The sequence below is a fragment of the Chelonia mydas genome, chromosome 7, assembly GCF_015237465.2.
Source record: "Chelonia mydas isolate rCheMyd1 chromosome 7, rCheMyd1.pri.v2, whole genome shotgun sequence".
Lineage (NCBI taxonomy): Eukaryota > Metazoa > Chordata > Testudines > Cheloniidae > Chelonia > Chelonia mydas.
In genome coordinates this window covers 31,075,856-31,093,628 of record NC_057853.1, presented here as the reverse complement: position 1 = coordinate 31,093,628, position 17,773 = coordinate 31,075,856, and the positions used below count along the sequence as shown (strand labels likewise).

General features: G+C 46.5%; 1 protein-coding gene and 1 long non-coding RNA gene across 2 annotated transcripts in view; one reads left to right on the top strand and one right to left on the bottom strand.

Moving 5' to 3' along the window:
- Positions 1–17,773, bottom strand: part of CHRM1 (cholinergic receptor muscarinic 1) — a 51,849-nt gene that overhangs the window by 16,407 nt on the left and 17,669 nt on the right. The window lies entirely within an intron of this gene.
- Positions 6,610–17,773, top strand: part of LOC122466681 — a 63,037-nt gene continuing 51,873 nt past the window's right edge. Inside the window, exon 1 of the long non-coding RNA XR_006292383.1 lies at positions 6,610–7,436. This is a non-coding gene — a long non-coding RNA (uncharacterized LOC122466681). The remainder of the gene's footprint in view (positions 7,437–17,773) is intronic.

Here is a 17,773-nt window from a genome sequence, read left to right as displayed (position 1 = left end):
AACGCTGACTGTGATTGAGGCCTGTATCGCGCTGTGTGCTTCACAGACCCTAACTCAGATTGGGACCCTGCTGGGGTGGGTGCTGCACAGACCCCCATCAGGGTGAAGACCCTGTTCTGCCTCATGCTGCACAGACCCCGACCACAACTGGGGCCCTGTTGTGCCAGGTGCTGCACAAATATATAATGGCAGACAGTCTGCCCCAAAGAGCTCGCAATTGAAATAGACAAAGGGTGGGAGTGGAAACAGGCACAGAGCAGGACAGGGACTTGCCCAAGGTCACACAGCAGGTCAGTGGCAGAGCTGAGAATTGAACCGAGTTGTGCTGCATTCACATTAGTGCCTGAGCCGTTTGACCATGCAGCTTATTTATTTAGAAAACACAAAGTCACTTGCAAATTCTGCAGGGCGTGTGCTGTGTCCTTTAGCAGTGAATGGGTCTGGGAGCAAAATGACTCATTCTTTTGTAAATCACGCCACATTTTAAACACTACAAGCCGCATTTGATGGTGTTTAGCACAGGGAGGATGTCTGGAGAGGAAAACAACCCAGCACAGCTACATTTTCCTCCCAATACAGACACCTCCCCTTCTTCATATACACAGTTTGGGAGAGAGTCTCTGTCCCGAGGAGATTACAAGCTACTTGTACAATGTAGGACCGTACATGTGGAGAAGCTGAGATGGTAACCCGTAGCTCTTTTACATCCTTTTTCATCCACACATCTCAAAGCACGCCACAATTTTACATTTTACAGACAGGGAAACTGAGGCACAGGGTGGTGGTGTGGCTTGCACAAACTCACCAACAGGCCAGTGGCTGAGCCAGGAATAGAATCCCCACTTCCAGCAGCTACAGAGCTATACAGTGAGCACCAGCCTTCCAGGTTATCAAGTAATGTGGAGATAGGCCAGTACTCTATCCACTAGGCCAGTGGATCTCAACCTGGGGTTGCCAAGAGGTCTTCCAGGGGGTATGTCAACTCATCTAGTTAGTTGCCTAGTTTTACAACAGTCTGCATAAAAAGCACTAGTGAAGGCAGTACAAACTAAAATTTCATACAGAGAATGACTTGTTTATACTGTTCTATATACTATACACTGAAAGGTAAGTACAATATTTATATTCCAATGGATTTATTTTATAATTATATGGTAAAAATGAGAGAGTAAGCAATTTCTCAGTAACAGTGTGCTGGGACACTTTGGTATTTTTAGGTCTGATTTTGTAAACAAGTCTTTTTTAAGTGAGGTGCAACTTGGGGTACGCAACATAAATCAGACTCCTGAAAGAGGATACAGTAGTTTGGAAAGGTTGAGAACTACTGCACTAGGCCATACTGTCTTCAAGGTCACAGAGGGAGTTGGTGACAGACCTGCGAAGCAATTATAACTCTCCAGTGGCCCAGCTTAACCTAGCACCTTACCCATAAACCCACCCTACTTTCCAAAGCGCTGCATTAATAAAACCTCACCAGCGCCTAACGCATGCCTGGAAAGTGGGCAACAGCGACTGTACCTGAGTGAGTTCCATATGGAGAATAACCTGCATTGTCCTTCTCCAAAGACTAGCGTAACTTTACAACCCTTCTGCGCTCCATCCCCGTGTGGCTTTGCTTCTCTCGTCTTTAATCCAATTTTTGCCCGGGCAGGAGGGAAGCAGGTAAAAATGCAGAAGTTTTCCGGCACTTATGTTATTGTCCCTGTATTTCTTGTCTGTCTGTTGAACCTTGTGTAAATATCACGTCACACATCAAACAAAACCCTCCCACTAACTTGATGGCATGTGAGCCCTTATTTGAAAAAGGGGCTGCAGGAGCTGCTCTTAGAGCTGCAGCTTGCAGCAATGATGATGTGGGGTTTGGGGCTATTGCTATAGGTACATCAGAATTGTCAAATCAGAGCAGACCAGTGTGCCCATCTGGCATCATATCCCCTCTCTGACACTGGCCAGTGCCCCAGTGACAGTTTCCTCCTGAACCCCAGTTGCATTCTGATCAGAAGCAGGAAGATTTACAGCCCTACTTATCTCTACTCCTGTAGCTCAAATGATATCAGTTTGTATTGGCAGCCTTTAAAGTCTAGGGTTCAACTGTGGCTGCTGATGTATGGAGCCTTATTGCTGCATGTAATTTTTTGTTGTTGTGATGGAGGAACCAATGCTTAGGACTTTGAAGACCAGGATTCTATTCCTTTCTCAGACATAGACATCTTGGGCAACTTGCTGTTTGAAATCAATGGGAGGTAGATGCCTAAAAACCTTTGAGGATCTTGGCCTTAGTTTTCCTGTGCCTCAGTTTCCCCATTTGTAAAAAGAGGGGTGTTAATGTATTGGGGACTGTATAAGTCCCCTACAGAGTCAGGGCCCCACAATGGAATTTGACTCTTTTCTTTCTGCACTCACTGACTGACTCTAATACAGGGCTTGAATCTGGAAACTCAGATCTCACCCTGTTTTCAGACCTGCTCTTCCAATTTCATAGACTGGAAGGAGCCATTCTGATCATCTAGTCTGACTCTCTGCATTACCCAAGCCAGCACTGGCTTCAGGGTAGGGTGACCAGATGTCCCTTTTTTAAAGGGACAGTCCCGTTTTTTGGGACTTTTTCTTATATAGATGCCTATTATCCGCCACCCCCTGTCCCATTTTTTCACAGTTGCTATCCAGTCACCCTACTTCAGGGAGCATGTGCAGACAGCCCTACAATCTGAGTTGCAATGGCCCCACTGAAGCCTGCACCTCTTACTCTATACCTCTCCCCTCTGCTCCCTGCAACCCATGTGCTGAAGGACCAGAATTCCCTTGGTCCCAGCCAGGAGTACTACAGCCCTAAGAGCAGCTCCTCCAGTGGGAACAGGTGGTACTGCACCCTGCTGTACACAGCCACATGACGTTCGAGTTGGTCGGAATTTCTCAACAAATCATTTTTTCATCAAAAAATGTCCATTCATTGATGCTGAAAGAAGGTCTGTTTTGACACATTTCCTGACTCAAAAAAATGTAGAGGAAATTTTTTTTGAAATTGTCCCCATTTTTCTAAATGAAAATGTCAGGTGGCTCAGTTAGAAACAACCTTTTGTTTAGAAATGTAAGCTCATTAGGCCTAAAACCTTTTAAGAAAGAGAAAAGGTTGAAATCCAAAGAAAACATTTCCACAGACCCAAACCCAGAAATGGTTTGGTTGTTCGGTTTGTGAATGTTTTCAGGATTTCTGACCCTTTTTGTCCTGATTTGAGATGAGAAAAAAATTTGAACTCTCAAAAATATTAGCAGGACCAGAAAACCATTTGCCACCTCCTCTCCAGGACACAGCAGTGACATTACTGGTGGGGTTGATCACCATTAATCCCCTAAAATTCAGCTGCCCCTTGTCCCAGTGTTTCCTACAATGGGAGGAATTCTTCTCTGGTATGGAATCTGGGCTCATCTTTCCTTCCATACCCAACTTCATGGCTAATAAATATCACACTCTCTGCACTCCTTGAAGACGATGATTTAAAGAAGAATCTCTCTGAGGATTAAAGGGAGTGAGTGTGAATGAATGTAAGAGACGCCGGACAGAAGCTGCTTGTCATTGGCTGCATGGTTTGCTTTGAATAGATTGGATCTTTAAATATTCATAGTAAATAGGCCCAATGGCCTGTGATGGGATGTTAGATGGAGTGGGATCTGAAATTCAGGAAATTCTTTCCTGGGTATCTGGCTGGTGAATCTTGCCCAAATGCTCAGGGTTTAGCTGATCGCCATATTTGGGGTCGGGAAGGAATTTTCCTCCAGGGCAGTTTGGAAGAGGCCCTGGAGGTTTTTCGCCTTCCTCTGTAGCATGGGGCACGGGTCACTTGCTGGAGGATTCTCTGCTCCTTGAAGTCTTTAAACCACGATTTGAGGACTTCAATAGCTCGGACATAGGTGAGAGGTTTTTCGCAGGAGTGGGTGGGTGAGATTCTGTGGCCTGCGTTGTGCAGGAGGTCGGATTAGATGATCATAATGGTCCCTTCTGTCCTTAGTATCTATGAATCATTCAGACCCTTTCGTGGGTGCTCTCTGTGTGTTTTGGACATTGATGCCTGCAATGGGTGTGGTATAACAACATTATGGTTAAAACAGAAGGGGGCTGGGACTCCTGGGTTCTAACCCCCAATCTGGGCAGGGTATGTTGTTTAGTGGTTAGACCCAGGGGACTGGGAGATAAAATTCCTGGGTTGCTCTACTACTGACCTCCTGTGTCATCTTGGACAAGTCACTTTGCCTCTATGTCCCCTTACCACCCTTTGTCTATCTGTTTATTTCGATTTCAAGTGCTTGTCGGACAGAGACTGTTTTAAAATGTGTCTATGCAGCTCCCAGCACAATGGGGTCCAGTCGCTGTCAGGGTCTATGCAGCTCCCAGCACAGCAGGGTTCTAATCGTGGTTGGGTTCGGTGCAATGTCCAGCAGGACGGGGGGCCCGGTTGGGGTCAGTGCTATGCCCTGTGGGAAAAGGGGGGTCCCAGTTGGGGTCGGTACAGCGGGACGGAGAGCTCTCGATCTTAGTAAGGCCTTCTAGATGTAATACAATTTACAATCTTAATGTAAAGCGCTTTGAGCTCCTCAGCTGAAAGCTCCTAGAGGAAATTCAAAGGAAGGATTAAAATCGTATTCTGTCGTCTATGCAAAAAGCATCTTTATTTGAGCAGTATTAGGACAGGAGGGTTAGAAATAATGCAAGGTTGTGTTTTATGAGTACATTTTTAATTGTAACCCTGGATGATATGAAATCAGTTGACTCTTGAGATGACTCCACGAACCTGCATTATCTGCTTATGTGGCTTGTTTTTTAGAACAGCCTCCCAAGCACTTTTACACAGCCTTTGCTGATATTCTGTGCTCGACATATGAGCTGGCTAACTCAAGGCAAAATGGCCCTTTTCTGGGGTAATTAAGGGAGGAGAAAATGCCTTTTGCTCCCAACAGGATATGGAAGTGTCGTGTTTACAATGGACACATTTAAAAGATAAAAAATCTAGAGCAGGATTTTTCTAATGATTGTGGATTAGTGGGGATGTCACTGGATTGCGAGTCAGCACTCCTGGGTCCTGTTCCCAGCTCTGAGCAGGATCTAGGAGGATGGCACTGGGGTTGGGAGTCAGGACTCCTGGATTCTATTCCCAGCTCTGAGTGGGGAGTGAGGTCTAGTGGTTTGTGCTGGGGGGGGGGGGGCGGAGGCTGGTAGTCAGAACCCAGAGTCAGGAATTATTGGGTTAATGCTTAAAGATTTAGTCAAACACAAGTGAGTGGGCTCAATACAGGGGTAATTGGGTGAAATTCTCTGGCCTGTGCTATGCAAGAGGTCAGATGAAATGATCTAATGGTCCCTTCTGTCCTTAAAATCTATAAATCGATGATTCCTGGGTTCTATTGCCAGCCCTGGGAGGGGAGTCTAGTGGTTAAATCATGGGGGTATTGGGATTCAGGACTCCTAGTTGAATTGCCAGCTCTGGAAGGGAAGTGGGTTTAATCAACTAGACAGTGGGAGTCAGGACTCCTGAGTTCTTTGCTCCTTGCTCTGTCACCAGCTTTCTGTGTAATCTAAAACAAGGTACTTCACCAATCTGTACCTCAGTTTCCCCATCTTTCAAATGTGTCTCTTGTCTATTTAGACTGTAAGCTGTTCGGGGCAGGGACTGTCTTTTAGCCTAGCACAGTGGAGTCCTGGCCTACAGAGGAGAAAGGGAGCATGTGGCACCAGAACTACAACTCCCACAAGGCACTGTGGTGGCATTATTTTGTTTTTTTATTTTTCTCTAAAGACTTGAAATTGGAAAAAAAAAAAAAATCCAGCCAGCTTTACCCAGGCCAGAAAATCACCCTCAATGCTCCCAGTCCAAACGTGTGTAGTTTAAGTAGAGTGTATCTTTTAGAAAGACATCCTTTGATTTAAAGCCTTCCAGTGATGGAGAATTTATCTCATCCTCTAGGAATCTGCTTCCGTCATTAATCACCTTCCTTGTTTAAAATGTGCCTCTTATTGACAGTTGGAATGCTGCTGACTTCAGCCTCCAGCTGTTGGGTCTTGCAACACCTCAGTCTGCTAGATTCAAAAGCATTATTTTTATTACTGTGCCATAGTAATCATTCTTATCTGGAGCCACCCCAAAGTAGTCAGACCCTTAAGCAGTCAATAGGGCTGTCGATTCCTGCTGTAGCTGTAAAGGACATAACACATGCTATGCCATGGAGGTTCCAAGCCCCTTTGTCTCTTACTTTGACAGCAAAGATAGTATTTTGTCAAAAGGTACAGTCAATAGGCGAAGGCTTCCCTTCCACCACCTGTTAGTTTGCCTGTTGTAGCAATCTTTGCAGAAGAGGCCATTGCTTTTCAGGTAGAAGGACAGTTTTTGGTTAAGCTGTTGGACCAGGACTCGGAATAACTTGGTTCAGTTTCTAGCAGTGCCACAAACTCCCTGTGTGACTATGGACAAGTCACGTCATTGCTCTATGCCTCAGTTTTCCCATCTGTAAAATGGGGATAATAACCTGTCCTTTGTATGTTTGACTGAGAGCTTTTTGGCATAGGGACGTCTCTTGCTATGTGTCTTTGCAGGGCCTGTCCAGATGAGGCCCTAATCTCAGTCAGGGTCTGTGCAGCACCTGGCACAGTGAGGTCTTAATCTCGGTTGTGGCCTCTATGCTACTACTGCAATTCAAATTAGCAATAGGGCATGGGACTTTCAGAAGGGACTACAGATTTTATGTATGCCCCTTGGCCTGAAGCCCTAGTGAGTAAGGAGTTTGCTATTGACACTTGTTGGCAAACAGGGAGAAGAGCATCCCAGAGCTGCTTGAGAATGCCAGATGGACAGGGTCTCCATACTGGATGGAGCTCTCTGCAGCCATCTATGGGAGAGGAAAGGGAAACTACTGAATGGGCCAGTCCTCATTTGCATTTCAGTTTTGTAATAGTTTGGGGCATTTTGGTAAAATTGTGGGTAAGTTTTGAGTTTGAGGGTGATGAAACTTCCATATCCCTCTTGGAGAAAAAGAACAAGAGAACTGCACCAAATGTGCCTGGGAGGAGGGGTCACCCTGACCACAAGCTCATTCTGGGACAGTTGGATGAGAGGCCCTGGCTGAAGTAGGTTTTTACTTTGTGCTGTAAGTGCTTTCTGAGTAGAATGAATTGTGTTAAGGGTCTTTTATACTATTGGGTTGTTTTTGAAGGCTCAGAGTGGAACAGAGTCAGGGATGCTGCTAAGGCAGCTAGTCTGAAGCCATAGAGAGCAGCAGCACCTTAACTGAGGATCTCTGGTGTGGGCCTCCCTACCTGGCAGCAAAGCTGTAATGACTTCAGCTGTGGTAGTTGGTAGAACCCCCTGATCAACCCTGGCAGCCCTTCACTTGGTGGCTGGAGATGAACCTACCTGAAATTGGGCTCTACAAACTATGGACAACAAACTGTAAGTGGGGAGGAGGGAAGTGCCTAATGCTAGAATGTCTCATTAGCCATTCACAACGGTGAGAAGGGGATGGAGGTTCAGACTATTTCTAAGACACCTGGGGATGGGGGAAAATGGAGTTACCTAATAGATATAATTGATTTATTAATTGCTGGCTTTCCCACGTTTATTCTTTGTCCCTTATTAAAGTCATTTTTGTTTTAAACTCCTGCACTCAGTGCTTGCTTAGAGGAAGTATTGTCTATCAAGGGCACTCGGAGGAGTAGATTTAGCTTTCTCAGGTTTCTGGGGAGAGGCTTGAGGCAGTGCCGTTGAAGTTTTGAGAAGAAACCCTTAGCAAATGGAACTTGGACCTTTTTGCTGCCAAGAACACCTGGCAGAAGGGCTGCATTTAAGTGCCTTAAATATCTGCCTGTATAACATCTCCAAGGCCTTGGTTTTCACAGGTGCTGATGTAACTCACCGGTCAGTGTGTGTTAGGTGCCTCCACAGTTCCCATTGACTTGCACAGTAAATTGTAGCTACCCAGCACCTCTCCAAATCAGGCAAAAGGAATCTCACGTTGGGCACCCAGAAACCTAACCATCATTAGAGGCCCCCATTGCGTGAGTGCTGCATGGACCCTGACTGAGATTGGGACCCTGCTAGGCTGGGTGCTGCACAGACCCCCATCAGGGTGAAGACCTTGTTCTGCCACATGCTGCACAGCCCCTGACCACAACTGGGTCCCTATTTTGCCAGGCTTGGCACAGACCCCAACTGACATTGGGACCATGTTGTGCCAGGTGCTGCACAAATACATAATGGCAGACAGTCTGCCCCAAAGAGCTCGCAATCGAAATAGACAAAGGGTGGGAGTGGAAACAGGCACAGAGCAGGACAGGGACTTGCCCAAGGTCACACAGCAGGTCAGTGGCAGAGCTGGGAATTGATCCGAGTTGTGCTGTGTTCACATTAGTGCCTGAGCCATTTGACCATGCAGCTTATTTATTTAGAAAACACAAAGTCACTTGCAAATTCTGCAGGGCATGTGCTGTGTCCTTTAGCAGTGAATGGATCTGGAGAGCAAAATGACTCATTCTTTTGTAAATCACGCCACATTTTAAACACTACAAGCTGCATTTGATGGTGTTTAGCACAGGGAGGATGTCTGGAGAGGAAAATAACCCAGCACAGCTACATTTTCTTCCCAATACAGACACCTCCCCTTCTTCATACACACAGTTTGGGAGAGAGTCTCTGTCCCGAGGAGATTACAAGCTACTTGCACAATGCAAAGGACCGTACATGTGGAGAAGCTGAGATGATAAGCTGTAGCTCTTGTACATCCCTTTTCATCCACACGTCTCAAAGCACGCCACAATTTTACATTTTACAGACAGGGAAACTGAGGCACATGGTGGTGATGTGACTTGCACAAACTCACCAACAGGCCAATGGCTGAGCTGCGAATAGAATCCCCACTTCCAGCAACTACAGAACTATACAGTGAGCATGTCCAGATGAATGTAGGTTACAAGGTAACGTGGAGATGGTCCACTAGGCAACACTATCTCCAAGGTCACAGAGGGAGTTAGTGACAGAGCTGCGAAGCAAATATAACTCTCCAATGGCCCAGCTTAACCTAGCACCTTACCCATAAACCCACCCTACTTTCCAAAGCGCTGCATTAATAAAACCTCACCAGCGCCTAACGCATGCCTGGAAAGTGGGCAACAGTGACTGTACCTGAGTGAGTTCCATATGGAAAATAATCTGCATTGTCCTTCTCCAAAGACTAGTGTAACTTTACAACCCTTCTGCGCTCCATCCCCGTGTGGCTTTGCTTCTCTCATCTTTAATCCAATTTTTGCCCGGGCAGGAGGGAAGCAGGTAAAAATGCAGAAGTTTTCCGGCACTTATGTTATTGTCCCTGTATTTCTTGTCTGTCTGTCTGAACCTTGTGTAAATATCACGTCACACATCAAATAAACCCTCCCGCTAACTTGATGGCATGTGAGCCCTTATTTGAAAAAGGGGCTGCAGGAGCTGCTCTTAGAGCTGCAGCTTGCAGCAATGATGATGTGGGGTTTGGGGCTATTGCTATAGGTACATCAGAATTGTCAAACCAGAGCAGACCAGTGTGCCCATCTGGCATCATATCCCCTCTCTGACACTGGCCAGTGCCCCAGTGACAGTTTCCTCCTGAACCCCAGTTGCATTCTGATCAGAAGCAAGAAGATTTACAGCCCTACTTATCTCTACTCCTGTAGCTCAAATGATATCAGTTTGTATTGGCAGTCTTTAAAGTCTAGGGTTCAACTGCGGCTGCTGATGTATGGAGCCTTATCGGTGCATGTAAATTGTTGGTCCCTCCATCACAACAACAATGGTTAGGATGCTAACTCAGGACTTTGGAGGCCAGGGTTCTATTCCTTTCTCGGACATAGACCTCTTGGGCAAGTTGCTGTTTGAAATCAATGGGTGGTAGGTGCCTAAATACCTTTGAGGATCTGGGCCTTAGTCTTCCCATGTCTCAGTTTCCCCATTGCTTCACAACACCCCCCTTTTTTACCAAAGTGTGTTCAAATTGCAAAGTGCTTGGATATTAATATAATGGAGGACATATAAGTTCCTTTGCAGACTGACTCTGGTACCGGAATTGAATCAGGTAACCCAAATCCCAGGCTGTTTTCAGACCTGCTCTTCCAGTTTCATAGACTGGCAGGGACCACTCATCTAGTGCAGTGGTTTTCAAACTGCGGGTCTCGACCCAGTACCAGTGCCTCGACCTAAGGCACTGGGTCGTGGCAGCTCTGGTCAGCACCGCCGACCGAGACGTTAAAAGTGCTGCCCGGCTAAGGCAGGCTAGTCCCTACCTGTTCTGACACTGCGCTGTGCCCCAGAAGCGGCCAGCAGCAAGTCTGGCTCCTATGCGGGGGGGCCACGGGGCTCCGCACACTGCCCCCACCCTGAGTACCAGCTCTGCACTCAGCTGGGGAGACGGTGCCTGCAGGCAAGAGCTGCGTGGAGCCACTTGTGTGCCTCCGCCTAGGAGCCAGAGCTGCTGCTGGCCGCTTCCAGGGCGCAGCGCGGTCCACAGTGCCAGGACAGGCAGGAAGCCTGCCTTAGCACCCCCGCTGTGCTGCTGACCGGGAGCTGCCCGAGGTAAGCCTGCACCCCAATCCCTTGCCCCAACCCTGAGCCCCTTCCTGTACACCAAACCACTCATCCCCGGCCCCACCCCAGAGCCTGCTCCCACAGCCCTCACCCTAACCCTCTGCCCCTGCCCTGAGCCCCTCCCACACCCCGAACCCCTCATCCCCAGCTCTGTTGGGTCGCAGGCATCAACAATTTTCATCAACTGTGTGGCCAAAAAAAAAGTTTGAAAACCACTGATCTAGTCTGACTCTCTGCATAACCCAAGCCAGCTGTGGTTGGTACCCAAACTGTTGGGGGGACGGGACTGGAGGGAGCATTTGCAGACAGCCCTAAAATCTAATTCCAATGGCCCCATTGTTGCCTGCACCTCTTGCTCTGTGCCTGCAGGACCAGAGCACGGGTGCCAGCCAGGTATACGACAGCCTTAAGAGCAGCTCCCCCAGTGGGAGCAGGCAGTACTGCATCCTGCTGTATGTAGCCCACATAACATTAAAGCTAGTCGGGAATTTCTTGGACCTTTTTGCTTCCAGAAACACCTGGCAGAAAGGCTACATGTAAATGCCTCCGATATCTGCATCTCGACATATTGCTGAACGTCTTTAGTTTTCACAGATGCTGATGTAACCCATGGGTCAGTGTGTGGTATGCGCCCCCCCCCCGCACTTCCCATTGAGTGACTTGCGCAGTGAATGTAGCTGCTCCGCACCTTTGCTAATCAGGCAAAAGGAGTCTCATGTTGGGCACCCAGAAACCTAATTATCATTAGAGGCCACCGTTGTGCAGCTGTTGCACAGATCCGGACTGAGATCGGGGCCTCGTTGTGATAGGTGCTGCACAGACACGCATGCTGGCGTTTCCCAAACAGCTCAGGGCTGGATTTCCAAACGGCTTGGCACCCCGCAGCTCCCACTGTGACCCTTGCTATGCCCTGATTTTCAAAATAGCTCAGAGCTCAAACTTATTTAGGTGGGTAAATGGCTAAGCTCTTTGGAAAACCTGTCAATGATTGTGGGTGCTGTGCCTGTGCGAAAATTTCAGCCGGAGTATGAGGCAGTACAGTTCTGGGGGAGCAGAGAATAGCCAGAACGCAAGACTTGCTGGCTATGCCCCTGATCTGTCCCCCTAAACTGTGGGCTGGGAGCCCCAGAACCCTAACCCCAGGGAGTCTCCCTGCTCGGGTGGATTTGAAGCTATCAGGGTGGCGTAAAGGGGCCTTATTTCAACTGGGGATTGGGGCCATAGGGCCATGGCAGAGCCTGTGCATTTTGAACATCTCGGCACCTAATGCCAACTCCTACGTCTTTGCGCTGGCCAGGAGAGTTCACTTATTAGGGTTCTGTTCTTCGGAAGGAAATATTTATATTAGCTTTGATAAATGGAAGTGCTGGAGTCTGGTTGTCATCAGTGAGGCTGATTGGGACTGAAATGGGCTCTGTACAGCACATACACAATTAAAGGCATCACCAGCTAAAAGGGTCAGGGGAAGGTTGCATGCATTTGTCCTAGCAGCTGGGACAGGCAGAACCAAATGAGATTGGGCCACATCCTGCCCCCAGGGTTTATTTTAGGACCTGATCCTGCAACCATCTGTCTTACGTACCCTGTCATTTTAGCATCTGAGCTGCTCACAATGTATTGTGCTCCTGCCTAGGAACCCTGGTCAGGACCTCCTAGTACTAGGTGCTGGACAAACACAGAACCACCTTTAACATATTTATTCTCACAACACCCCCTGGAGGAAGGGGAGTGCTTTTATCCCTATGTTACATGTGGGCAAACAAAGGCGCAGAGCAAGTAAGGCCCAGATCCTCAAAGGTTGTTTGGCCCCATTGGTTTCAATCCTGTTCGTAATGTGACCTGCCCAAGGTTGCACATGGAATCTGTGGCAGAGCAGGCAATTGAACATGGCCTCCCATGTCCTAGGCTTGAGTCTTAGCCTCTGCACTCTCCTTCCTCACATGCCTGTGAATCCAATGAAGACTACTCATGTGCTGAAAGCTAAGCTTATTTGTGGTCAGGGCTTTTGCCTGTAACCTCTGTATCTTACTCTCTGGGATAAATCTTTACTCCTTACTCCAGGTATGAGGTGGAGTGATAATACACTGCACCCAGAATTCGCACTGAAGCGCACGGGTGTGAATGGAGGGAAAATTCCATGATCTCCAGCCCTTTGTTTGTAGCTCTCAAAGCACTTCATGAAATAGGGAAACTGAGACAGAGAGGGGGTAGGGGCATCCCTGGCCCCACAAATTCACATAGTCAATGAAAGAACTGGGAGGAGACCCCCAATTCCCACTTCTGTGGTCAAAATGTCAGACCACACTTCCTTGCAAGAGCTGGGGGCTAGAATCCAGGAGTCTTGACTCCCACCCCTCTTCCTTCCTCCTCTAGCCAAGAGGAGAAACAAATCCTGACTTTCAGTTTGCTGCTCTGACTACTGGATTATTCTCTCCTCTCCTAGAGCTGGTGATAGAACCCCCTGGGAGTGCCAGCTCCTTCTGCTCTAACCCACTAGACCTCACTCCCCTCCTACTGCTGGGATTAGAACCCAGCAGTCCTGATTTACAGTTTTCCCCACACTGCACTAACTACTGCCTCTGTGAGTCCAGAATAGAACCCTGGAGTTGTGCCCCCCACTTCTATCATTCAACATCAGCTCCCCCAGACAGACACGGGCAGGGGGTATACTCAGTCACCCATCTGTCCATCCCTAGTCCTCTACAGAATGAGATTGGTGTGACGGGTGCCACTCAGGAGTGGGGCTGTATCCCAGGAACCCACCCCCAGTGTAGTCTGGCAGGGGGCTAGCATTGCTAGGCTGAGGTCTGTGTCTAGCCTGGAGTGGAGCTGTGCTGTCGCATGGCATGATGGCTGCGGAGCAGTGAATGATTTGGAATGATCATGAACACATATCTGAAATCCCTGTGTTCTCTGGCTGGATGGGGCTGCCCCCTCCACAGCTAGAAGTCCTGCAGCTTTCTCTGGGTAGGGGACTTTGTTTAATAACATTGCAAACCACACAGCATATCGTCTCTCTGCTGCAAGTTATGTGAGTGCTCTGTCAATGAGAGACGCCTCTATGTACGTAAACAAAATACTCAGCATAGTCCCTGGGATCAGTAAAACACATGGTTGTTGTACACTGTAAAAGGCTCCTTTTGTGCAGCTCTTTAAATGAAGCTGTTAACACAGATCACTAACACCAGGGTAGACTAAGCTGGGCGAGATTTCTTCACCTAAACTTTTATGGCAAAAAATGCAGATTCAGTGACTCAGAAACATTGTGCGAATTTGTATTGATTTCACTGAATTGTGCTGGTAAGTAAAAAAACAAAAATCAAAAAAATCATTTTGTCATTTTTGAATTGAAACACTTCCATTTTTTATTTAATTTTATTTTTAAAAATGTAAATATAAAAATAGGCTCAAAATCAAAATAAAACATTTCCTTCTGGGTTGAACGAAATATTTGGTTTGACCTGAAACTTAATTTTTTTCTTTTTGATTTGCCAAAATTTTCAAAACATTTCATTTTTGGTTCAACCAAAACAATTCTTTTCTATTTTTGTTTTAATGTTTTTGAATTGCCAGTAAAGCAAAAAATCCATTATTTGCTCAGCTCCTGTCTACGCTAAGAGTTTGACCTATTGTTGTTGCACTGCTTCGAATCCCTTGTGTACACGTGATTTGCACTGGCAAAGCTGCACTAGTGCAAATTAGATTTATACTAATGCACCAGTACTGATACCGTGGGGGGTCAAAATCCCAGTGCTTGAGTCTCCAAAGTCTTGTGCACCAATTTGCACTAGTGTGAAAGGGGCATGAAACACTACCACTATGGACTAGAATTGGCTGATTCTCTTGGCAAGGCCCCTTCACTAGAGTTTGTGAATAACGGATTTTCTCCTTTGTTGGCAATTTTGAAAAAAAAAATCATTTGGGGTTTTTCACAATTTTTGGCAAATTTAAAACTTGAAAAAAAATTCATTTTGTCTCAAAGGAAAGATTTCTAAAATGAAATGTTTTGTTTTGAGTTTGAGTTTTTAATTTTTTTTAATGATAAAATTGAAGGAAATTTCAAAATGAAAAGTAATTTGGAATAAAAAAAATTGTTTCAAATTATTTGGAATTTTTTTTCATTCATTTCTTCCAGCCAAAAAATTCGGTGAAACTGACATGAATGAATGAAATGATTCAGTGTTGCTAAACCTGAATTACTATTTTCTTTTCCTGAAAAAAAGTTTTAGCCAAAAATTTTCATCCAGCTCCACCCTCTACACCATTCTGGCAGCATAAAAGGACCTTAAATGTAATTTGTGCTCACTGTAAGGCCCCTGGATGCTTGTGTAAACGGATGCTGGTGTAGATGAAAATCAGGCTCATAATGCATTGCGTGTGCAGTTCACTGCAAGCCTGTGCTAAACTGATGACGCAAACTCTCTGATATGATGAGACGTGCTGCAGATAAATTCTCTCGGTTTGCCTCCTGCTGCACAGTGTTGTCCATGCAAAAGTTCTAATGCAAAAGCAATCAGTAATTGAACCACACTTCTACAGATCAGTCCAGATTCTCTCTCCCTTTCCCCAATTCCTGGAACTTCTGAGATATTGCAAGGGCTTCTCCTTTCTTGAGGCACAGACTGTTTCATGCCCTGACATCAAAACAGCCTCTGCTGTGACTTTCAGGGCTGGCCACACCCCCTTTTGTGGTTGTGTTGTTATAACATCAAAGTTCTGTTTAACTTTTGTGCATTAGTTCTGTGTAGATACTTTAGCCCTTGTGTGCGGGGAGTTAATGGATGAGCTAAAGCAGCTGGTTATTGTTGGGGAGGAATGGTAAGAGCTTGCACCTGCTGATAAAGGACTCTATAATGAAACCCAGAGATGTTTTGAGTGGGGGATCAAAGCAAGGGGGTGTCAGCCACAGTAGGGATTTGAAACAACCTTTTGCAGCACTGACTTTGCTAAAGAAGGCTGTCTGGTCTAATGGCTAAAGCACTGCATTATATCAGGAGGGCCTGGGTTCTATTCCCCCATCTGGCTGTGGTCAAGTCACTTCCCCTCCTGACCCTTGTGATGTTTCCATTTAAAGCTCTTCCAAGGCTGTTATGTGTCTGTGCAACACTGAATTGAGACCAGGGCCCTGCTGTGTTAGCAAGGCAGTCTCCACCTCAGTGAGCTGACAATCAATCATACAAGTGGTAGAGGGGAAACAGAGGCACAGAAAAGTGACTTGTGTGAGGTCACATAGATGGAACTGAGGCAGAGAGAAATTAAGTGATTTATTCAAGGTCTGTGCAGGATCTCCTGATTCCCAGTTCAATGTGTTCACCACAAGGCATCCATTTCATTGTTGCATGGTACCTTGACTGCTCATTTGCACCAATGAACACAGCGGGTAGCACTTTGCACTTGTGCAACTGATGACACAAAGAGGGCACTAGGATGATGAAAATTCTAAAATGTATCAGAGATGGGATGAGTGCAGTTGCTAGTAGTGGAAGGAGTAAGCCAGTGGGAGCAACAGACCTCTTCACAGGCTGTATGCAGGGGTAGGTGGCTTCTAATCGGGAAATAGGTAGATAACAAGGATAGGCCATGGGGTGGGGCTTCTTAGGGGACCGTAGGAAGGCACTGGAGGACCAGACACCGTGTATTGTTGCACTGCAGCTCTAGTCTGCATCCACACTACAGATACACTTGAATCTACGCTTTAGCCCCAGCCATCCTATATTATCCCCACCACACATGGTAATGGGGTTTTGTGTGTGGATGGTGTGGAGTTAATGGAGACCCTCAAGCTGTAGTTTGTGTTGAAGACAAACCCAGAGTCTGCAGGCACTTTGTGAAATCTGTGCTCTGGTGCCTTGGGATGTCTCAAATTGTTCTTCCGAGGTCTGCTTTGATTTGGGTGCGCAGCACACCAGCCTGGGCTCTGCCTCTGCGTGGCACTGAAGGTAATTTGCAGCCTGTTGTTGGAAACACAGATCGCTCCCAGGAATCCGTCAGAGTGTGTTATTTATCAAGGAGTGTTTATGGAATAAAATCTCCCAGTGACATGTTCTTCTCCTGCCTGTGCTCTGCCTCGCCTCTCCCCATGGCACATTCTGCAGCAAAGAGAAGATCTTTCTATTTTTGGGTTTCTCGCCTGGGAGGACTAATGCATCTGCAAGAATCAGGGTAGTTCATAGATTCCTAGATTTTAGGACCAGAAGGGACAACGCAACACCGGCTGGAGAACCATAGTTACAGAGGAATAAAAATAGAAGCCTATTTCTGTGCTCAGTGGCAGTGGAGCAATGTGACTTAGTAGTTCAGGATATTGGACTTGGGAGTTGGCTCACCTGGGTTCTAGTCCTGACACTGAGCTGCTGTGTGACAGAGAGATATGGGTCTGGAAGGGACCCTGAGTTCAGTTCCCTGCTATCCTTGGCCAAGTCACTTATTCTCTCTCCGCCCCAGCTTTCCCATCTGTACAATGGGAATAATAGCACTGCTCTGCATCATGGGAGTGCTGGGAGGATAAATGTATTAAAAAGGTTATGAGGTGCCAGAGGCTACAGTGACAGAGTCCATACAACTATCTTAGATAGACAGTGTGGGTGATTCTTGTGATATTTGGTGTTTTTATTAAATCCTCTGCACCTGGAGTCACGTGATTACATGAGAATCTCAGCTTTCATTTAAAAAGAAATTTAGTTTCTAGCCTTGGTTGTGGTGGAAAAAGGAGTCAACTGAAGTCAATAATATCCTTGAGATCGGAGCTGCATTGTGCAAAGTCCTCTACACGCACACAGTGAGAGGCCGTCCTTGCCCCAACCAGCTTGTAATAGACAGAAAGCCAGGATTATCATCCCTATTTTACACATGAGAAAACAGAGGCACGGAGTGGTTAGAGTGCCTTGCCCAAGATCATGCAAGGAGTCAGTGATAGAGGTGGGATTAGAATCCAGCTCTCCAGAGTCCCAATCCGATGCTGTAACCACAAAATTATCCTTCCTTTGTGTTAGCCTCACTTTACAGATAGGGGAAAATGGCTCTAGAAGTAGAGCTGGGCAACATTTTTCACCCAAAACTTTTTCAATGTAAAAATGCAGATTCAGCACCAATGAAACATTCCAGACATTTGTGTCGGTTTTGCCAAATTGTTTGTCAGAAAAAAACAAACACAAAATTCCGAAAAAGTCGAAACATTT